The sequence below is a fragment of the Nomascus leucogenys genome, chromosome 10, assembly GCF_006542625.1.
Source record: "Nomascus leucogenys isolate Asia chromosome 10, Asia_NLE_v1, whole genome shotgun sequence".
Classification (NCBI taxonomy): domain Eukaryota; kingdom Metazoa; phylum Chordata; class Mammalia; order Primates; family Hylobatidae; genus Nomascus; species Nomascus leucogenys.
The window spans coordinates 78049306-78070488 of record NC_044390.1 but is presented as its reverse complement, the minus strand read 5'-3'; the positions used below and the strand labels follow the sequence as shown (position 1 = coordinate 78070488).

Genomic DNA, 21183 nt, shown 5'->3' with positions numbered 1-21183 from the left:
GCCTGGGCAACATAGTGAGACCCCATCTCTACAAAAACATTAAAAAATGAAAGAGCTGGGCACTGTGACTCACACCTGTAATCCCAGCACTTTAAGAGACCAAGACGGGTAGATTGCTTGAGCCCAGGAGTTCAAGACCAGCCTGGGCAACATGGCGAAACCTCATCTCTACAAAATAATAATAATAATAATTATTATTATTATTATTATTTTAAAATTAGCCAGGCATGGTAGCACACGCCTATAGTCCCAGCTACTTAAGAGGCTGAGATGGGAGGATCACTTGAGCTCAGGAGGTCGAGGCTGCAGTGAGCTATGATCACACCACTGAACTCCAGCCTGGGTGACAGAGTAAGACCATCTCAAAAAAAAAAAAAAAAAAGAAAGAAAGAAAAGAAAAGAAAATGAAAAGCATAAAGAGGAGAGAGTAGGAGGGGAACACCTTCAGATCCTGATGCTGGTCTGACACCTGGGAAGGGAGACGGGAATGATAAGGATGAAAGACGGGAGGAGGAGCCTCAGATTGCAGTACAGCTCTGAGAATGTCCCCAGGCTGATGGGGAGCCCAGAGCAAGGGTTGCCTGTCCCCGTCTTGGGCTGGCGTGACCCAGCTCTCCCACCCCGGCTGTGCCCAGTCATTGGCTGGGAGCAGTCAATGGACACCATGTCAATCTGGAGATGTGGCACTGGGGGCTGTCACCAACACCTTGAGGAAAGAGGTGCTCTCTTGAAGGGAGAGTGGCACATTCCACAGCCACCACCCCCCTCAACATGAGCAAGTCCCAGCACCTCACTTAGCCTCAGTGCGCTCATCTGTGAAATGAGGGTGGTAATAATGGTGCCTATCTCTCAAGGTTGGCCCGAGGACTAAATGGCATAATTTACGCCAAGGCTTAACTGAGCGCCTGCCACATGGGAAGCGCTCAAAGAAAGGCAGCTATTTTTAATAAGGAAAATTCCCTGCCTGTCTTTCCCACCTCCACCTCCCCAGGAACCAACCCTGTGCATCCCTTCTGTGTTGAGATCTGCTAGGAGCTCAGTTCAAGGCAGTGACAGATGCTATCCTGCAGGTGCCAGGGGCTCACATCTCAGCTTTCCTGGCAATGAGGTCATTCGTGCACCCACAGAGCCAAGCAACAGAGGCTGGTGGAGGGGCCCTGCCCCAATGATCTACCTCCCCAGCCCCCAGGAGAGCAGGGAGTTCCCAAGCGAGGATGTGACATTGACACTCTAGGGGACACCGATGTTTTGGGTCAATCATGGTGGGATCTCAGGCTGAAAGGGCAGAGGCCAGCTCGTCTGAAACCCTCCTCTGAAGGTGAAGTAGTGGGTGGCTCAGAGCAGTCAGGGATGGGCCCAAGGTCTCAGTTCCCATCTTTCATCAAGGCAAGGAATGACACCAAGGGAGATGCTAGTGGGCTGGGGAACACGGTGCAGCCCTGGGCAAGTTTTTTGCCATGCATGGGTTATGGGTTAGGTGACCTGGCTTGTGTGTAGCCTTTTTCTTCAACTTCTTTACCTGTAAAATGGGTACAGCTGGACTTCTCTCAAGCTAGCCACTCATGGAAATGAAATAATGATGGAAGTACCCACCAGAAATATTAGTTACAATGTCCTGAGAATGTACAATGTGCCAAGTCCTGTGCCACACACTTATAAATGTTGGCCACTTAATCTTCACAAAACCGTGAAGTGGAAACTGTGATTGTACCCAGATTGTACCCATTTGGCAGATATGGAAACTGAGGCTGTGAGAGGCTAGCTGAGCTACTGTACTCATGCAGCTGAGAGGTGAGACTGATGGAGGCCGTGGGCCCTCTCAGCTCTGCTGAGCCTGGTCCTGCTCTCATCGTACACTAGAGCATGGAGATCTTCCAGGTATCATTGTTTTAATGGCAAAACAACCCAGCTATCCATTCATAGGGGATCAAATAAATAACCCACGTGATCTTTACATAATGAAAATTGCTGCATCAATTAAAAAGAACAAGGCAGGCTGGGCATGATGGCTCATGCCTGTGATCTCAGCACTTTGGGAGGCCAAGGTGGGAGGATCACTTGAGGCCAGTAGTTCAAGACCAGCCTGAGCAACATAGTGAGACACTGTCTCTAACAGTAAAAAAAAAAAAATTTAAAAATAGCCATGGTGGCCAGCTACTCCGGAGGTCGAGGCTGCAGTGAGTTATGATCACAGCACTGCACTCAAGCCTAAGTGACAGAGCAAGACCCTGTCTCAAAAAAAAAAAATAGAAAAAAGAACAAGGCAGCCCATGTGCCCCTATAGGGAACAATTTCTAAGATAGGCAGTTGACACTTGAACAACACAGGTTTGAACTATGCAGATCTATTTACACGTGGATTTTTTTCAAGCTGACTGCGGGACTTGAGTATGCAAGGATTTTGGTATACGAAGGGGTCCTGGAGCCAATCCTCCACTTATGCCAAGGGACAACTGTCTTGTTAAGAGAAGAAAGCAAGGGCCAGGTGCAGTGGCTCATGCCTGTAATCCCAACACTTTGGGAGGCCAGGGCTGGGATCACTTGAGCCCAAGAGTTTGAGACCAGCCTGAGCAAAGTGGCAAGACCTTCTCTCTATAAAAGAATCAATAATTTTTAAAAAAAAATAAGAAAGCAAGGAATAGAAATCATGTTTTAAACGAGCCTGTTTGGAGGTTTTTTAAATGCGTAACACGGCACTAATTTTATTTAAATTTTTTATTTTTATGACAGTATTTTCTTCCTACTGAGGGAAAATTCTCATAACAAAACTTATGCAGGAGCTGAACCATGCCTAGCAGGTGAACACACCAAATGAACCCTGGCAACTTTTGGGGAGATGTGGGCCTTTTCTTTCTACTGTATGTACTTCTCTTGTGTTTGGTTTTTGTTACAAGAAAAATTGCTTTTGTTAGAAAAATTAATACAAAAAGCAATGAATGTCCAATACAGAAAATATAATATAGTAATGAATAAAGAAGAAAATTAAAATTACCCAAACGACGAGCCCTCCAGAGGCAAGCCCTGGCAATGCAGTAGGGTACTCGTTTCTATTCAGAAAAGGTGATTTCCTGCCAAAGGGAACGTTCTCAGGCTGCTCTAGGGTCCGCCTGAAACCCTCCTAAACCCTCTTGAGAAACACGCAGGCCTCACAGACTGTTGAGCAAAGTGCACAACGTTTGATCCAACATTCCCATTCTAGAAGCGCATCCTAAGGAAACAATTGGATACTCAGACAGTGTAGAAATTCTACAAGAACAGTGGCTGCATCGCTATTTATAATTGGGAAAATCATGTAAATGCCCATTAGTGGGGGAATGGTTGAATAAAACCTGAACATCTGTGAGATGGAACATTCTACAACCATTTCAATAATGATGTGGATCAATATTTATTGACATGGAATGATTGCATTGTTATATTATTAGGGAAACAAGTGGTTATGAAACCGTATGATGGTATGACCCCAATTTTTGTAAAAAAAAAAAAAATACATATAATACACACACACATATATGTATGTGTGTATGCTTAAAAATATACACCACCATGTTACCAGTTATTTCTGGGTAGAGGGACAGGAAGTGATTTTTTAAATGTCTAATTTTCCCACAGTAAATGGATATTATTTTGCACTTTTTAAAACTAAAAACTAAATAACATGCTAGCACACTCTCACCTCGGGGCCTCTGCCCTGGCACTTTCCTCTGCCTGAAACGCTTTTGCCCAAATATTCTCCACTTTCTTCACATCTTTGTTCAAATGTCATTTTCTCCAGGAGGCTTCCTGACCACTCGATTTAAAATTGTGTCTTGGCTGTACACAGTGGCTCACGCCTGTAATCCAGCACTTTGAAAGGCCAAGGCGGGAGGATGTCTTGAGGCTGGGAGTTCAAAACCAGCCTGGGCAACAAAATAAGACATTATCTATTATTTAAAAAAATTTGTTTTAAATAGCTGGGCATGGTGGCACACATCTGTGGTCCCAGCTACTCGAAGGCTAAGGTGAGAGGATCGCTTGAGCCCAGGAGTTCCAGGCAGCAGTGAGCTATGATGGTGCCACTGCACTCCAGGCTGGGTGACAGAGAGAGACCCTGTCTCAATAAAGTATATTTTAAAAAAAATCAGCCGAGTACCGTGGCTCACGCCTCTAATCCCAGCACTTTGGGAGGCCAAAGCGGGCGGATCACAAGGTCAAGAGACGAGACCATCCTGGTCAACATAGTGAAACCCCGTCTCTACTAAAAATACAAAAATTAGCTGGGCGTGGCGGCGCGCACCTATAGTCCCAGCTACTCAGGAGGCTGAGGCAGGAGAATCACTTGAACCTGGGAGGCAGAGGTTGCAGTGAGCCGAGATCGCACCACTGCACTCCAGCCTGGTGACAGAGTGAGACTCCGTCTCAAAAAAAAAAAATCGTGTTTATCTCTCTCTTTCTTCCTTTTTTTCTCTGTCTCTCTTCCCTCTTACCCTGTTCTATTTTCCTATTTTACTCCATAGAAGGTATCAACTTCTAACCTCCTAGGCCTTTTGCTTATTTATTACGTTTGTCATCTAGGACCTCCTGCCCACCGGCCCCCAGCAGGAAGGACTGCTCCAGGAAGGCAGGAATTGGAATTTGTGTCTGTTTTGTTCCCTGTTGACTCCCAGGGCATAGAACAAGGCTTGGCACACAGTAGGAGCTTAGTAAATATTTGAGTAATGAATGAATGAAATCTAAACAAGCAAATGGTTTTCCTTTATGAAGACGTTATTTCATCCTCACTCTTCTGATTTTCAGAAGCAGCAGCACGGATGAGACGGGTCTGGCAGGCCTGGCGGGGGACAGGTGGGAGGAAAGATGTCCCTCGCCCTCTCCAGATTCCGCGCCCTTCGTTCGCCAGCGGGAAGCCGTGGCTGCGCGGAGCCCTAAAGTAGGACCGCCCCCTGCTGGACAGTTTGGAGAAATGCAGCGCGGACGCTCAGCGACTGGGCCAGATACATTTCAAACAAGTACACCTGGGAATTTGGAAAGGAACGGGATGGAAAGGTCATTGGGGGTGAGGCAGCCAGATGGATCTGCGGGAGGCCTTTTCAGAAAGTAAGAGGAGCCGAGAAAAAAAATGCAGCCCATTCTCTCAGCTGCAGGACCCGGATTCAAGCAGAGTCCGCGTCTCGCAATAGATGGGTTTCTCCTGTTGAGGCCAAGGCTGACCTTGATGGAAGCCAGGTGCAATTCAAGGCCCACTCCCAGGGATCTCTTTTTGGAATTTCTGGTTTCCCTAGGTTTCCTCGCAGGTTTTGTGGTGAGCATGTATCCTTTTATCAAACCCACTCCACAAAACAAGAATTTCAAACCAAGTTTTTACCCAGACTTTTTAACAAATGTGCACATGCAGTTTCAGAAAGAGGAAATGTATTAGCCTATTAGTCCACTCTCACACTGCTAAAAAGAATTACCTGAGACTGGGTAATTTATGAAGAAAAGAGGTTTTACGGACTCACAGTTTCGCAGGCGTAACCAGCAGTATGACTGGGAGACCTCAGGAAACTTACAATCATGGCGGAAGGCAAAGGGGAAAGAAGCACCTTCTTCACACGGTGGCAGGAGAGACAGGGAGAGAAATGAGGAGCGCTCTGTCACGAGAATAGCAAGGGGGAGGGGGAGGTCCGCCCCCGTGATACAATCACCTCCCACCAGGCCCTTCCCCTGAGAAGTGGGGAATACAATTGGAGATGAAATTTGGGTGGGGACACAGAGCCAAACCCTATCAATTAGCCAAGTCAAGATTGTTCATTGACTTGACATTTTTACTGTGAATTTACGGTGTGCCAGCCACGGTTCTGGGTGCTGGGGCTACAGCAGCAAAAAAGACAGACAAAAACCTCAGCCTTTATGGAGCCAATATTACAGTAAAAGAGACAAATCCCTAACGCACAAATAAATGAAAATATCTAACTAAAAACTAAGGTAAGTGCCCTGAAAGAGAAAAACAAAGTGTTACCAAAAAAAAAAAAAAAAATTTAAAAAAGAGCAGACTTCAATTTTGGGAATCCACACTGAAGACATGAGATTTAATCTGAATTCCTCTCCCAGGAGCCAGGGGCAGTCTACGGGGAGAAAGGAATAGCAAGAGAGAAGCTGGAAGTTTCTAGGCTTTCGGTCTTAATTCAATATCCCCCCAGAGAAGAATAACTTGTCCCTTTTAGTAGATGTTTGCTCTGTAGTAAAAGGATAGCATAGGAGTCTAGAATCAGGGTCCTGGGTTCAAATCCTGGTTCTGCCCCCTTCCTTAGTTTCTACTTCTTCTGTTCCTTAGAGTTATTATAAGGATTTAATGAGATAATAGAGATGTAGCTGTAGACACAGCACCTGGCAAATAGTCAATAAGCAGTCGTCATTACTGTTTAAAGGCTCTGAGAAGATCTGCAACTGGGGAAACTGTTGAACTAGGCTCACTTGTTGGCTATAGAAATTTTTTTTTTTTTAGACAGAGACTCACTCTATCGCCCAGACTGGAGTGCAATGGCATCATCTCAGTTCACTGAAACCTCCGCCTCTCAGGTTCAAGAGCTTCTTCTGCCTCAGTCTCCCAAGTAGCTGGGATGACAGGCATGAGCCACCACACCCAGCTAATTTTTGTATTTTTAGGAGAGACGGAGTTTCACCATGTTGGCCAGGCTGGTTTCGAACTCCTGACCTCAAATGATTTGCCCACTTCTGCCTCCCAAAATGCTGGGATTACAGGTGTGAGCCAACGTGCCCAGCCTATAGAACCATTTTGTTGCAGGATATTGTGTGCCCTACCATATATATTGGGGAAATATTACTTCAGTTACTGGGGGTGGGTAGAGCAGACATTATTCATTGCCTACCCCAAGTCCATTTGCTATCTTTTTTCTTGCTAATAAACTCTGGTTATGTTCAGGATTAGGCCAAAGAACCTTGGATCTCAAAGCAGGTAGGCCAGACTTGGTCTAGATGTGGGTGCTTTACCTTGTTCTGGCCAGTGAAATGTATGAAAAGTCTCCTAGGGGCTTCCCCATGAAGATATTGTCCTCTATGAGAAGTAAAGAAACACTTGCACCTGACCCCACCGCCACCGCCCCCGCCGCAGCTCCTGCTTTGAACGTAGTGTCGTGAGGACAGGACACTTGGCTCTGCTGCCACCATCTTGGGAGCACAAGAGGGAACACCCACAGAGTCACAGAGACAACTTTGGGGTCCCCAATCATGTCCAGCTGCTGAACAACCCTGGAACTCTCTGTTCCCCAACTCCTTGGGAGAAAACAAACCCCCCGTTAGTTTAAGTTGCTGCTAGTGGATTTCCATCACCTGCATCCCAGAACATTCCTCACTGATCCAGGGTCCCATTTCTCTGTTCCGAATTAAAATCACCCTGGTTTTCTCCATTTGTCTAAATATTCTCTGGTTCACCTTGAGGACAGTGTCTGGGCATTGCACCAGGCAGCCCATACCCCTCCCTGGGGCCTGTTCCCTTTGTAAAACCATGACTCACCTCCGAGGCCCTTGCTGGCCACACACCTTCATTCCAGAGAGGATTCCATGAGCCATCCCTCTTTGTCTTTCTTCTCTCTCATCTATTTTTGTCCTTTGTGAAATGCCCTGGCCCCCTATGAGGATACAGAGGTATTAGCACACCCTCTCCCTTAATCCCTTGGGCTCCTGTTCCCTTGTCCAAAGTCACCCAAGAGAACAGGGCCAGCCTAACTTTTTCTGGCTGGCTTTTCCTGGGGGAAATGAAACTGTTTCACTGTGTGTCCCAACCCCAAAAGTCTCTCCTATTCTCTTCACCACGCATGGCCCTAGAACTTCCTTTCTGTCTCAGAGGACACCTACGAGGGAGGAATAGCAAATAAATAGCATGTGGCAATGGCATACATGTCACCCTTCCTTCACTCGGTTCATAGCAGACATTGCTAATCAATCACAGCACTCTTTCTTACTGAGTGGAGTTGGCAGGGGAGATGAGCTGAAGCCCTGACCTCTATGACATGGTTGGAGACAGGGGATAAAGTGTTAAAGTTCACACTCACCTCAAGAAAATTCTCCTGAGGCCTGACACCCCCATTCTCTCTTAGCCAGAGGGGAACTAGCTGGCCTGGAGAGCCTTGGGCAAGCAAGGTGGATGTGCAAGGATCAATGCCTTCAGCCCTGGAGACACAGCACAGAGAGCTGTTCAGGCCCTTCTGGCATGTGTCCTGGACTCACTGCAGGATCGTCTTTGGTCTCAGTTGAATTCAGTGCCATGGAACAAATTTATCATGATCACCTAATATGTGCCAGGACCGAGGGCACCGCAGAGATGAATGAATCCTGGCCCCTGGCCCAGAATATTCTAGTGGAAGAAACAGACTAACAAACAATGAAGCAGAATGCAGAAAGTGCCACAAGAGAGCAGTCATTCGACAAGGGCTGACGCAGTGCCCGCTATGTCCCAGGTGCCGTACTGGGTGTGGGAGAAGCAGCGGTGGGCAAGATAGACATGGTGCCTGTCCCGTAGAGTTATGGTCTGAGCAGAAAGTTGGGTGTTCATCAGCTAATCAGACAAAAAAAAGTAGAATGCAGCTGTGGTTCAACACTGGGAGGGAGAAAGGAACGCAGTGCTGGGAGGGCCTAGTCTGGAAGTTCGGGGAGAACAGTTTTGCCCCAACTCCCCGGGGCCACATGGCAATGTCTGGAGATATCTTTGGTTGTCATGACTGGATGGCATCTGGCGGGTAGAGGCCAGGGATGCTGTTTAACATCTTCCGAGACACAGGACAGCCCCACAGCAAAGAATGACCTGGCCCTGATTCAGCAGTGCCAAAGGTGAGAGATCCCCATCCAGACAAAGAGGGGATGGAGCGGGGGCCAGGCAGATGGAAGGGTCTGAATCCTAGGAGAGTGGGCAGCCATTTAAACATGTGGGTGTCTGGGTGCGGTGGCTTACGCCTGTAATCCCAGCACTTTGGGAGGCCAAGGCAGGCGCATCACCTGAGGTCAGGAGTTCGAGACCAGCCTGGCCAACATGGTGAAATCCCGTCTCTAATAAAAATACAAAAATTAGCCGGGCGTGGTGGTGGGCAACTATAATCCCAGCTACTCAGGAGGCTGAGGCAGGAGAATCGCTTGAACCTGGGAGGCGGGAGTTGCAGTGAGCCAAGTTGGCACCACTAAACTCCAGCCTGGGCGACAGAGTGAGACTCCATCCAAAAAAAAAAATGTGGGTGGTGATGACCGAGCTGGATGTTGTTGTTGTTTTTTCTTTAATGTCCCTCTGGCTGCCGTGTGGCAAAGGCGGAAGCAGAGACCAGGAGAGCGGGTGTGCGGGTGTGGCCTTGTGTGGCCGTGTGCTCACCGCAGGCCTGGAGACTACACATGAACTCTAGGGAGGAGTTCTGAATTATGATGACCGCTTGGGGCTGCACATTCTACACACTGAATTAAGACTGTATTTGGGGCCAGGCGTGGTGGCTCACGCCTGTAATTCCAGCACTTTGAGAGGCTGAGGCAGGTGGATCACTTGAGCCCAGAAGAGCTCAGGAGACCATCCTGGGCAACATAGCAAGACCCCATCTCGAAAAAAATACAAAAATTAGCTGAGTGTTGTGGTGCACACCTGTAGTCCCAGCTACTTGGAAGGCTTGGGTGGAAGATTGCTTGAGCCCAGGAGGCAGAGGTTGCAGTGAGCTGAGATGGTGAACACGCACTCCAGCCTGCAAGACCTTGTCTCAAAAAAAAAAAAAAAAAAAAAAAAAAAGACTATTTGGGACTCAGTGATCTTAGGGTTGTCCTTTTCCCTAAGAGTGAGAGGAAAAATCCTGACTTTTCATCTGAGAACAGGCACAGATTAGCCCCCGGGAACAGAATTTATGAGGAACGAAGTGTTTGGCTCAAAATTATCTCGAGCCAGCCTCACAGCGCCCCCATGAGGTCAGTGTTCTGAACCAACACATTTCGCAGATAAAATGGAAATGGAAATGGAACCGGGAAAAGCCACTGGACCTGTGTCATCCGGCCAGCAAGCAGCAGAGGTGACATTCTAGCCTAGACTCAACTCCAAATGTCCCTTCTTCCCCAAGGTCCCCAGCCAGGAGACCTCAGGAGGTCGGTGGACTCGGGCAGCCCTAAACCATCCTCAAACTCTACGAGCAGTAAACTTGTCTCTCCCTTCCTAGGAATTGCTCTGTATGTCGATGGTGCTGAAATTGGGATAATGTATGCCCCTCAGGGCAGTGAGCAATGTTGAGGACATTTTTGGATATCACAATTTGGGAGGGGGGTTTGCTAATGGCTGCTACTGGGTGGAGGCCAAGGATGCGGCTGAACATACTGTAATGCACGGGACACCCGCCACTGCCATAACAAAGAATTATCCAGCCCCACACGTCCATAGAGCCCAGGATGAGAGTGCTACTCCAGAATGGAAGCCCTGCGGACGCCTGCATCTGTGCTGGGGAGGAGCAGGGGCCTGGGCCTGCAGAGCTTGGTGTGCCCTGAAGACTTGTTGAAAGGTCCTTCACCCGACAACCTCAGGTCGGATGACTAATGAGCCAGGAGTGTGGCCTTTATATAGCTCTGGGCCCAGGCATGCGGGACCAGGTTCGGCTGTCACTGTGCCACGTTCTTCAGCAAGGGGGCTCTGGCAGGTGGGCAGGGGGAGGGTAGGGGGAAGCTGGCGGGGGAGCCTGGGGCAGCAGCTGTTGCTGGAATCTGGGACTCACAGAGAGGAACAATACCCCCGGAATGCCAGGCACCGAGACAGCTGAGCCCGCGGGCATCTGAAGGGCACCAGTAAAAATGGGCTTGTCTGAGTGCCGCTGTCCCCAGTGCAGGCAAGATAGATGACCGAGGGCTAAAAATACCAGGGACAAGAAAGCCACTGAAGGGCTATCTGGATGGTTGAGGCTGGATCCGAGCTCTGGGATCCCCCGGCTTTGAAACCAGAATACCATGGGGAGGAAAAGTGTGTACAGAGGAGTCCGACAATCCGAGTTCGAAGCCCAGCGCTACCAGATGCTAGCAGTAGGGCCTTGGGGAGTGACTGCTCCTCCCTGAGCCTCAGTTTCCTCATCTGGAAAATGGGCCTAATATTAGTACCTTCCTCATAGTGTTGTGAGGGTTATATCCCACGGTGGGTAAAGCATATGGCTCAGTGCGTGACATGCAGGGAGCTCTAGGGAAGGGGGATGATGGCGATTTGATTTCTTTTGGGACTTCAGTTTGGCAAGCTATGCAGTGGCTGGGTGGTGGCCATGGCGGGCAGGCCTGCCTCCCTCAGTCCACTGGAGCACTCAATACATGATAGCTTCTACTCCGCCAGCTCAGAGAAGCTGTCCCTAAGAGCACTGAATAACGGGCTGGAGGGTGAGGTGGGGGCTGGAGTAGGAAATGAGGCTGGGAAGACAACCAGTAATAACCACACACACTCATACACACACACACACTCACACTCTCACAAACACACATACTCTCTCACATTCACTCTCACACACACTCTCACAATCACACACACGCTCATACACACTCACACACTTTAACACACTCACACATACACACACTTTCACACACTCACATACACAGACCCGTGGCACACACTCACACACACAGCCACACACATACACTTACACACACTGTCATACACATACACTCACACAGTCACATACACACCTGTCACACACACACAAACACACAGTCACAGTCACACACACTCACACAGTCACACACTCATACACTCACACACATACACTCTCTCACACACAGTGCCTGTACTCCATGCCTGGTGCTGTGCAAAGCCATTTACACTCATTGCATGAGTAACCATGTGGATGGTGCTTGGAACAGAATAAACACAAAATAAATGTTAGCTGCTGTCGTTAGTATCACAATTATCTAGTTTCACTTGAACGACACTCTTCCAAGGCTAGCATGATAGTTTTCTCCATTTATCAAGTGAAGACTCTGAGGTTTAGGGTGGTTAAGTCACCTGTCCAGGGGCCCCACAGTCAAGGAAGTGGAGGAGCTGACCTGGAACCCAGCTTATAATCATAACACCATTCTGGTAGGACAGGGTCAAGTGATAAAAGATCTTAGCTGTCAGGCTAAGGAGGGGAGATTTCCTCCTGAGGTAGTGGGGAAACACTGAGGGTTCTAGAGCATGTGCAAGTCATCATCAGAATGGGGTATGGGGGAAAGGAGTTGGACTCAGAGTGTGTGAAGGGCAAGATATAAAGACAAAAGAGAGGAGGCCCAAAACCAGTTGGGGGCTACTGCCATAGGCCACAGCTGGGGCTGGACTTGAGGAAATGGATTTGCAAGACATTTTAGAGGAAGAATAGATAGATTTTGTCACTAGTAGGGCAGAATCAAAATGGCTGAGAATTTTGATCTGGGAACCTAAGAGAGAGGTGAAGTCATTAATAGGAAAAGGATTTGGGAGAGGAAGAGGAGAGAAAATGAATTCATATTGGAACATGTTATTTCTTTTCTTTTCTTTTTTGAGACGGACTCTCACTCTGTCGCCCGGCTGGAGTGCAGTGGTGCAATCTCAGCTCACTGCAACCTCTGCCTCCCAAGTTCAAGTAATTCTCCTGCCTCAGCCTCCCGAGTAGCTGGGACTACAGGTGCGCACTACCATGCCCAGCTAATTTTTGTATTTTTAGTAGAGATGGGGTTTCACCATGTTGGCTAGGATGGTCTCGATCTCTTGACCTCGTGATCTGCCCGCCTTGGCCTGCCAAAGTGCTGGGATTACAGGCATGAGCCACCACGCCCGGCCGGAACACGTTATTTCTTTTACCTCCATTTCCACTGACATGGGTGCCCAGCCAGTTCTCTGGAATAAGAGCTGGCATTCACTGAACATCACCATGCCCAGCAGTATTCTAGAACTTTAGAAGCAGTAATTAACTCATTCAAACCCCATGATAACTTTTTGAAGTAAGGACCTCTATTACATGTTCCCATTTCACATATGAGGAAACTGAGGCACAGGGAGCTGATGCTGCTTGTCCCAGTGATGCTGTGTACACAGGGGGTGCCCCGTTATGTGGCTCACCCATCTTTGCTGGGCACAGGCCTGGTCCACCTACACCTGACTCGCAAGAGAAGCCACCCTCCCCACTTGGTGGCTCTCACTGACGCCTGGGGGGCCCTGACACGAGGAGATAGGCTATCACTTGGTGACAAAAGCCATCAGCCACCCGGCTTTGGGCTGGCAGGGCCTGGTATGCCTTTATTCTATCAAGAGGTGGCTGACTTCACCGCCCTCTTTAAAGGGGCCTTACGCCCCAAGGCAAGTTAACCCACTGTGCTACTTGCTTCCATTGGAGATCATGGTGGGCACTTATGTGACACTTTCCTGTGCCAGGCTCTGTCCTAAATATTAATACATTACTAGATTAACTCTGTAAGCTACTGATATTAACATACATACTTATGTGATCCGCTGAAGAGTTTTATAAGACAAACACGTAAAGAAGCCTTTCCCTTTCTCCCTCACAATATGGGATGTAATGGCTTAGACTTGAATTCTAGGAGCTAAAGTGCAAAAAGCCCCTGCAGAATAAACGAATTAAAATATGCCTCCAGCAGGGCTGGAATGAAACCTTTAAAAGCTCCAAAGACTGAAAAGACGCTGGCTGTCACCACCTGACAGCAAACAAAAGATAAAAACAGTACTTAATTGTCCAGCTAGCATGAGAACATCCTTCCATGTTCGGATTCTTTCCCCATGGTGGCTATTTTGACTTAAAACAAAACAAAACAAAACAAAACATTAATTGGCCAGGCACAGTGGCTCACGCCTATAATCCCAGCACTTTGGGAGGCTGAGGCAGGTGGATCACCTGATGTCAGGAGTTCAAGACCAGCCTGGCCAACATGGTGAAACCCCATCTCTACTGAAAGTACACAAATTAGCCAGGTGTGGTGGCGCACATCTGTAATCAGAGCTACTCAGGAGGCTGAGTCATGAGAATCACTTGAACCTGGGAGGCGGAGGTTGCAGTGAGCCAAGATCACACCACTGCATTCCAGCCTGGGTGACAGAGCAAGACTCGGTATCAAAAAAAAAAAAAAGGTATATATATATCTCCTTTCCCCCCAAAAATGTTTGTTGGGTTTTGTTGTCATTGGCACTTCTGGTGCTTTGGGCATGTATTAAATGTGCCAGCTGCACAGCCTGGCTCAGCTTGAGGGGAGGCCACGACAGCCTCCATCAGTGAGGTAGGGTCTGCAAAGGAGGTCTCCAAGGCCACCACAGAGTGGGAAAATTCAGGTGGCTGGGGTGGGTATGTGCATGTGTATGAGTTATGATACCATTAATGTGAAAATGTGTATCTCTGTTTGCATGGTATGACATCATTATTGTGAAAAAAAGTATATATTTGTGTGTGTGTGTCTGTGTGTCTGTGTGTGTGTGTGTCAGAGAGAAAGAGAGAGACAGAGAGTTGGGAAGGCTAAATGCAACGTGATATCCTGGATTAGATCTTGGAACAGCAAAAGGACCATAGTGGAAAGGCTGGTGAAATCCAAATCAAGCCAGGAAGTTTGGTCAATAATAATGCATCAATATCAGTTTCCTTGTTGTAACCGATGTATTAGTGTCATGTAAGCTGTGTTAACATCAGGGAAACTGGGCCAGGGGAAAGGAGAACTCTGCCACTTTTAAAATAAATCCTTAAATACAGTTTTTATTTTTAAAATGTCTGGAAGGAATCTGCTGAAGTTCTGGAATGGCAAAACTAATCTACGGGGCTAGAGGCCAAGAGGTGCTGACCTTCAGGAGGGTTGGCTGGGAAGGGACACTAGGAAAAGTTCTGGGGCTGAAATGTTCTGCATCCTGGCCCGGGTGGTGGTTACACAGTGTGCGCCTGTGTAGAAACTCATCTCACTGTACACTTAAGACACATGCACTTTGCCATCTCAATTTTAAAAGCAAAGAATAAAAAGTAGCATCTGAAAGACTTCACATGAAACTGCAAACGCCGTTCCTTTTGGAAAGGATTTGGTTGTCATAATAGTAAGGGGACATTTTAGTCGATATCTTCCATAACACGTTCAACTGTTTTATAGTAAAAATGTGCTTGCTCACATTATATTAATTTAATTTTTATGGGTGTGTAGCATGCACAGAGACAAGTGCACAGATCATAAATGTGCAGCCCGTGACACACCCAGATCAGGATCCGCAACATTCCCAGTTCTCCCAAGAGGTCCCCTAATTACTTATCTTAAATTCTGCTCTCACTGGATATTCTGTAATTTTTTTTTTTTTGGCTAAACTTGGCAATCCCACTCCTAATGTTCCCTCCTTGTCACTACCCTCCTCTATCCTGACTTCTCACAGCTCAGATTCATTTTTTACCTGTTTATTCATATATCTTTTTTTTTTTTTTTTTTGAGAGAAGATCTATCTAGCTCCGTCACCCAGGCTGGAATGCAATGGAGTGAACACAGCTGACTGCATGACTGCAGCCTCAACCTCCCTGGCTTAAGTGATTCTCCCACTTCAGCCTCTCGAGTAGCTGGGAATACAGGTATGCACCACCACACCCAGATAATCTTTGTATTTTCTGTAGAGACAGGGTTTCACCATGTTGCCCAGCCTGGTCTCCAACTCTCGGGCTCACATGATCCACCCGCCTCAGCCTCCCACAGTGTTGGAATTACAGGTGTGAGCCACTGAGATCAAATGTGTCTTAATGCACACTCTGATTTAATCCTCACAACAGCCCTAGGAGGTGAGTACTGTTGTTATCCCATTTTACAGAGGAGGAAACTGAGACTCAGAGAGGAGAAGAAGCCTATCTAAAGTCACATTGCTGACCTGGATACAAACCCTGGCTAGTCCGATTACAAAGCCCTGAGCTACCACGTCAGGCCAATCAAAACTAAATATTCCCCCAGTCCTCAATCCGGCAGATGATCAATACCTTGTCAGGCTTAGGGTCTGTAGGTCGGAACCCTCTGTTCTCTGTTTCCTTGCTGGAAGTGTTGCCAAGAAGTACGACACCAGGCTGACCTTTCCACTAGAGTTATGTTCTTTCTGACCAGAAGTAAGCCAGACATTCTCTTAATCCTTGGAGCTTGTGAATGTTGCTGGGATGCACCTTGGTGTGTGTTTTTCCTTATCCTTCCAGCTTGGAGTTTGGGAGTTCTTTCAACCTGCAGATTTTGTTCTCTTTTGTGCTGAAGAACATTTTCTTGTATTACTTGCTTACTTTTGGCTTCTGTTTCTGGAATGTTTTTTATTTGCATTTCTTTGTTATTTTGCTTCATGATATTCCCAAGATATCATCTTCTAGGCCACTATTTAAATTGCAACAAAACTAACCTTTCCTGCAATTCATTCACTTCATTTTTAGTTTGAAAATCAGGTCTTAAAGTTCTAGGAAGTCATTTTTGGGTTTCACTTGAATTTCCCTAAGGTTTTTTTTTTTTTTTTTTTGGTTTGTTTTTATTTTTCTTTTTCAGAGCAAACCAGTACGTGGGCTTTAAAAAATAATGAAATGAATACAGCTCTATTTTCTAAAATGAGGACTGTTGTACCATAATACAGTTGAACATAAATTTCCACTTTTCTTGAATTTGAGCTTAATATGTCTATATCTCCCCCTACTCTGCATGAAGCTTTACTGAGGTATATCATGCCCTGCACATAGTGGGGCTCGAATAAGTATCTATGTGTAAATTCACGTCCTGCGATTTGGGGCTAAAATCATTCTTACTTAAAAGCAGTGTGTACCTATAAAGAATACTTACATATTTTCCTTCTCCTCTTCTTCTAAAATTGTCAACGGGGCCAGGCACGGTGGCTCACACCTATAATCTCAGCACTTTGGGAGGCTGAGGCAGACGGATCACTTGAGCTTACAAGCTCAAGAGCAGCCTGGCCAACATGGTGAAACCCCATCTCTACCAAAAAAATACAGAAATTAGCCAGGCACGGTGGCGGGTGCCTATAATCCCAGGTACTCGGGAGCCTGAGGCAGGAGAATTGCTTGAACCCAGAAGGCGGAGGTTGCAGTGAGCCGAGATCGTGCCACTGCACTCCAGCCTAGGTGACAGAGTGAGACTCTGTCCTCCCCGCCCCCCATAAAAAAGGATGGAAGCAGAGGAGTCAGAGAGGTTGGATTCAGAGGTTGGAGTGATGTGGACCACGAACCAAGGAATGTGGGGACCTCGTGGTCCACAAGGAATGTCGGCGCCTCCTTCCGTGCTTCATGGTCCACATCGCTCCGACCTCTGAATCCTCCAAGGTAGAAAAGGCAAAAATTGGGTTCTCCCCAGGAGGCTTCAGAAGGAACACAGTCCTATTTGTGACTGCAAGGTAAGAAATATGTTGCCAGGTGTGGTGGCTTAAGCCTGTAATCCCAGCACCTTGGCAGGCTGAGGCAGAAGGATGGCTTGAGCTCAGGAGTTCAAGACCAGCCTGGGCAACATAATGTGACCCCGGCTCTACTAAAAGGTTTTTTTTTAATTAGCCAAGCATGATGGTGCGTGACTATAGTCCCAGCTACTTGGGAGGCCAAAGGAGGAGGATCACTTAAGCCTAGGAGTTCGAGGCTGCAGTGAGCTATGATTGTGTCATTGCACTCCAGTCTGGGCAACAGGGTGAGACCCTGTCTCAAAAGAAAAAGAAGTGCTGTTTTAAGCCACCAAATCGGTAGTATTTTTATAGCAGCAATAAGAAACAAATACACTTGGGTTTCTGATTTTCTAGAAGTTGCTATTCTGATGGATCGGCCCACTGTGCTTCACTCTGGCTTCTGACAGCTTCAAGTGAGCAGTTATTTTTCTCTTCTATTCAGTGGGACTCAGGTCTGGTTGCTGGAAACTTATTAGCTGTAGGAATCTTACAGGTAGCAAAAAGGCAGGGGTCTCAGGTCCTGTGGCCATGTGCTTCTCAGCAAGAGGCCTCCACCACCCAGCCTTGAGGGCAGGGCACGGCAGCCCCAGCCGCCCACTCGCTCCCTCCCCGGCCCCTGCGGTCTTGAGGCTGATGCTGAAAGGAACCCCTGAAGTCTACACAGAGCCAATGCCCAAGTCCTTCCTGGATTCTCCAATCCCACAGCCTTGTCCCTGGTCTTGGGGGCTCCCCAGGGCAACACAACCCATTGATGAGAGAGACTTCGGATCTCTGGCTCTCTCAACAGACCCCAAGGCCTAACCCACACCCCATGGGCTCCACGTCCCAGCAGCCATGTGGTTCCATGCCCCATTCAGGCCGCCATGTTCCCAGATCCCTAGACACAATCTCACTTAATCCTCCCAGCAGCCTTATGGAGGTGTGTGATCTCCATTTTCCAGGTGAGGAAACTAAGGCCCGAGAGGGCGAGTGCCCTGTTTGACAACCCCTCTTGCTATCCAGCCAGAATGGTTCCCCTAGTACCCCTTTTGGAGGCCTGGCTGTACAGGTATCCCTCAGGGACACACACCCCCACTCGCCTCTGGGGGCCCAGCCCTTCCTAATCCCCACCGCGGGGCTTCTCACCCCCATCATACACTCTCCACATCTTCTGTGGCTGCAACAACGTTTTTGCTTGGCCAGTTAGAGCTACTGACTGCTCACACAGGGTTTTAACGAAAATCCATGGTGTGCCTATTAGCTAGGGAAACATTTATTCCGGTGTTGTCAGAGAACCTTGGACAGAAAAGCTCCTCTTGATGTGTGCGCTGCACATGTCTGTGTGCCTGTATGCATGTGCAGACGTGTTTTTGTCTGTGCACACATGTGCTTACACACGCACATGAACACATCTTTTGTTATTAAAGACTCTGTTAGAAGAGTGTCCTGGGTAATTCTAATCCATGCGTGACTGCAGAGAAGAAAATAACCCACACCTTTTTTTTGTCACAGCCATCAATGGTCCTTGGGTTTGTGTGCCCCCAAATTGAGATTTTTTTTCCACCTGAGAAGGGGAGTGAGTGATAGCTACCATTTGCCAGGTCTCACCTCCTTTTACCCTCCAGAAAACCCAATAAGAAACTGATTTCTTTTTTTATGTTCTGAAAAACTCCAGCCCCAGGGGGCCTTCTGTTCCTCAAAGCCTCCAAATTCTCCCTGCCTTGAGGCATGTGCTGTCCCCACTGCCTGGAGCCCTCTTTGCAGACTCTGCTTGGAGGAGCCCACCTGCACCCCTGTCTGAGCCTGTCACCTGGCCACTGCCATGCCTCTGTCTCATCCCTGCATGAGATCCGTCACTGCCTGCAACTGTCTGGGTTGTGCATTTGTTTACTTTCTCCTTGTCCATCTTCCCCTCGCACTTATGCACCTCAAGAGCAGGGAATTTGTTGCTTTGCGCTGGGCTCGATTAAGGGGAATGAATGCTGGTTCAGCCATCAGCCCTGCACCCACACTACTGGGAGGGCAAAGGGACATTCTCCTTCTTAGAGGTGTGGCCTCTGGCACTCAGGCCTGCCACCCACAGCCACTAAATAACCACAATGATTCCAAGCCTCGAATTCTTTCTCCCTGAATCCCAAGGCTGTCTTCAAGGGCACAGGAGGATGGCCATCTTTTGTTGTTTTGGTTTGGTTTGGGGTTTTTTTTGTTTTTGTTTTTGAGATGGAGTCTTGCTCTGTCGCCCAGGCTGGAGTGCAATGGCTCGATCTCAGCGCACTGCAACCTCCGCCTCCCGGGTTCAAGCAATCCTCCTGCCTCAGCCTCCCAAGTAGCTGGGATTACAGGCATGCGCCAGCACGCCCAGCTAATTTTTGTGTTTTTAGTAGAGATGGGGTTTTGTCATGTTGGCCAGACTGATCTTGAACTCCTGACCTCAGGTGATCCACCCACCTTGGCATCCCAAATTGCTAGGATTACAGGTGTCTTTTTTTTTTTTTTTTTTTTTTTTTTGAGACAGGCTGGAGGGCTGGAGTGCAATGGTGCAATTTCGGCTCACTGCAACCTCCACCTCTTGGCTTCAAGTGATTCTCCTGCCTCAGTCTCCTGAGTAGCTGGGACTACAGGCCTGTGCCACCACGCCTGGCTAATTTTTGTATTTTCAGTAGAGATGGGTTCCATCATGTTGGCCAGGGTGGTCTTGAACTCCTGACTCAAGCGATCCACCCACCTCAGCCTCTCAAAGTGCTGGCATTTCAGGTATAAGCCACTGCACCCAGCAGGAAAGCTGTCTTGAGTAAAAGTATTATATAATAACACCTTGCATTCTGAGAGACAAAGGGGCCTCCAGAGGGGTCCACGCCCAGCTCCATCACTGTGTGACCCTGGGCAGCTCACTTCGCCTTTCTGAGCTTTTGTTTCCTCATCTGTAAAATGGGGGCATGGATGATGAGGTGGTCCTCACCCTCTAGGGTGGTTGGAAAATTATGTGTGGGAGCCATGAGCACATAGGTCCGGCACGTGCCAGTGCTCAGTCAATGAGATTTGTCATTTCTTCAGTCAACAAATATTCATTTTTGAGCTGCTGCTGTGTGCATCATGAGCTGGGAGCTGGGGAGATGGTCGGTGGTGAGGGAAACTAATGTGATCCCTGCCCTCTGAGCTGACGCTCCACAGACGCTGAACAAAATGAGTCAGTGCACTGTGGGCAGTGTTCAGGACTGCCTCACGCTGTGCAGAGAAACAAAGAAGGGAGATCAGAGGGCAGGGGGTGCATGGCTGTGTTATTTATTTGTTTTGAGACAGGGTCTTGCTCTGTCACCCAGGCTGGAGTGCAGTGGTGTGATCATGGCTCACCACAGCCTCAACCTCCCGGGCCCAAGTGATCCTCCTGTCCCAGCCTCCTGAATAGCTGAGACTATAGGCATGCACCACCATGCGCAGCTATTTTTTTTCTTTTGCGTAGAGACAGGCATCTCCCTATGTCACCCAGGCTGGTCTCAAACTCCTAGGCTCAAGCAATCTTCCCGCCTTGGCCTCCCACAGTGCTGGGATTTCAGGCATGAGCAACAGTGCCAGCCTTCATGGTTAAAGATGGTGGTCGGGGAGGCTTCACTCAGGAGATGACAGCTGAGCAAAGATGCAAGGAAGGAGGTGAAGGAAGGAGCTGTGCGATGACTGACAGAAAGGCATTCCAGGTAGAGGGCACACAGGTGCAAAGACCCTGAGGCCAGATCCAGGCTGATAAAACAGAGCATTTTAGCAGTCTCCTCTCCCTGACATTTTTTTTCTCAAAATTGACAAGCACAAGTGTCCCCGGCCCAAGCACTGCAGAGAGCGCGCAGCATCTCTCCCCGTGAC

The 21183-nt window shown here is 48.1% G+C and overlaps 1 long non-coding RNA gene across 1 annotated transcript; it reads right to left on the bottom strand.

The window, feature by feature from the left end:
• Positions 1-4727: 4727 nt before the first annotated feature.
• LOC100590735 lies at positions 4728-5576 on the bottom strand. The gene is made up of 2 exons (XR_004032126.1): positions 5480-5576; positions 4728-4993 (listed from the first exon to the last, which is right to left on the bottom strand). It is a non-coding gene; the product is annotated as an uncharacterized LOC100590735 (long non-coding RNA).
• Positions 5577-21183: the final 15607 nt, after the last annotated feature.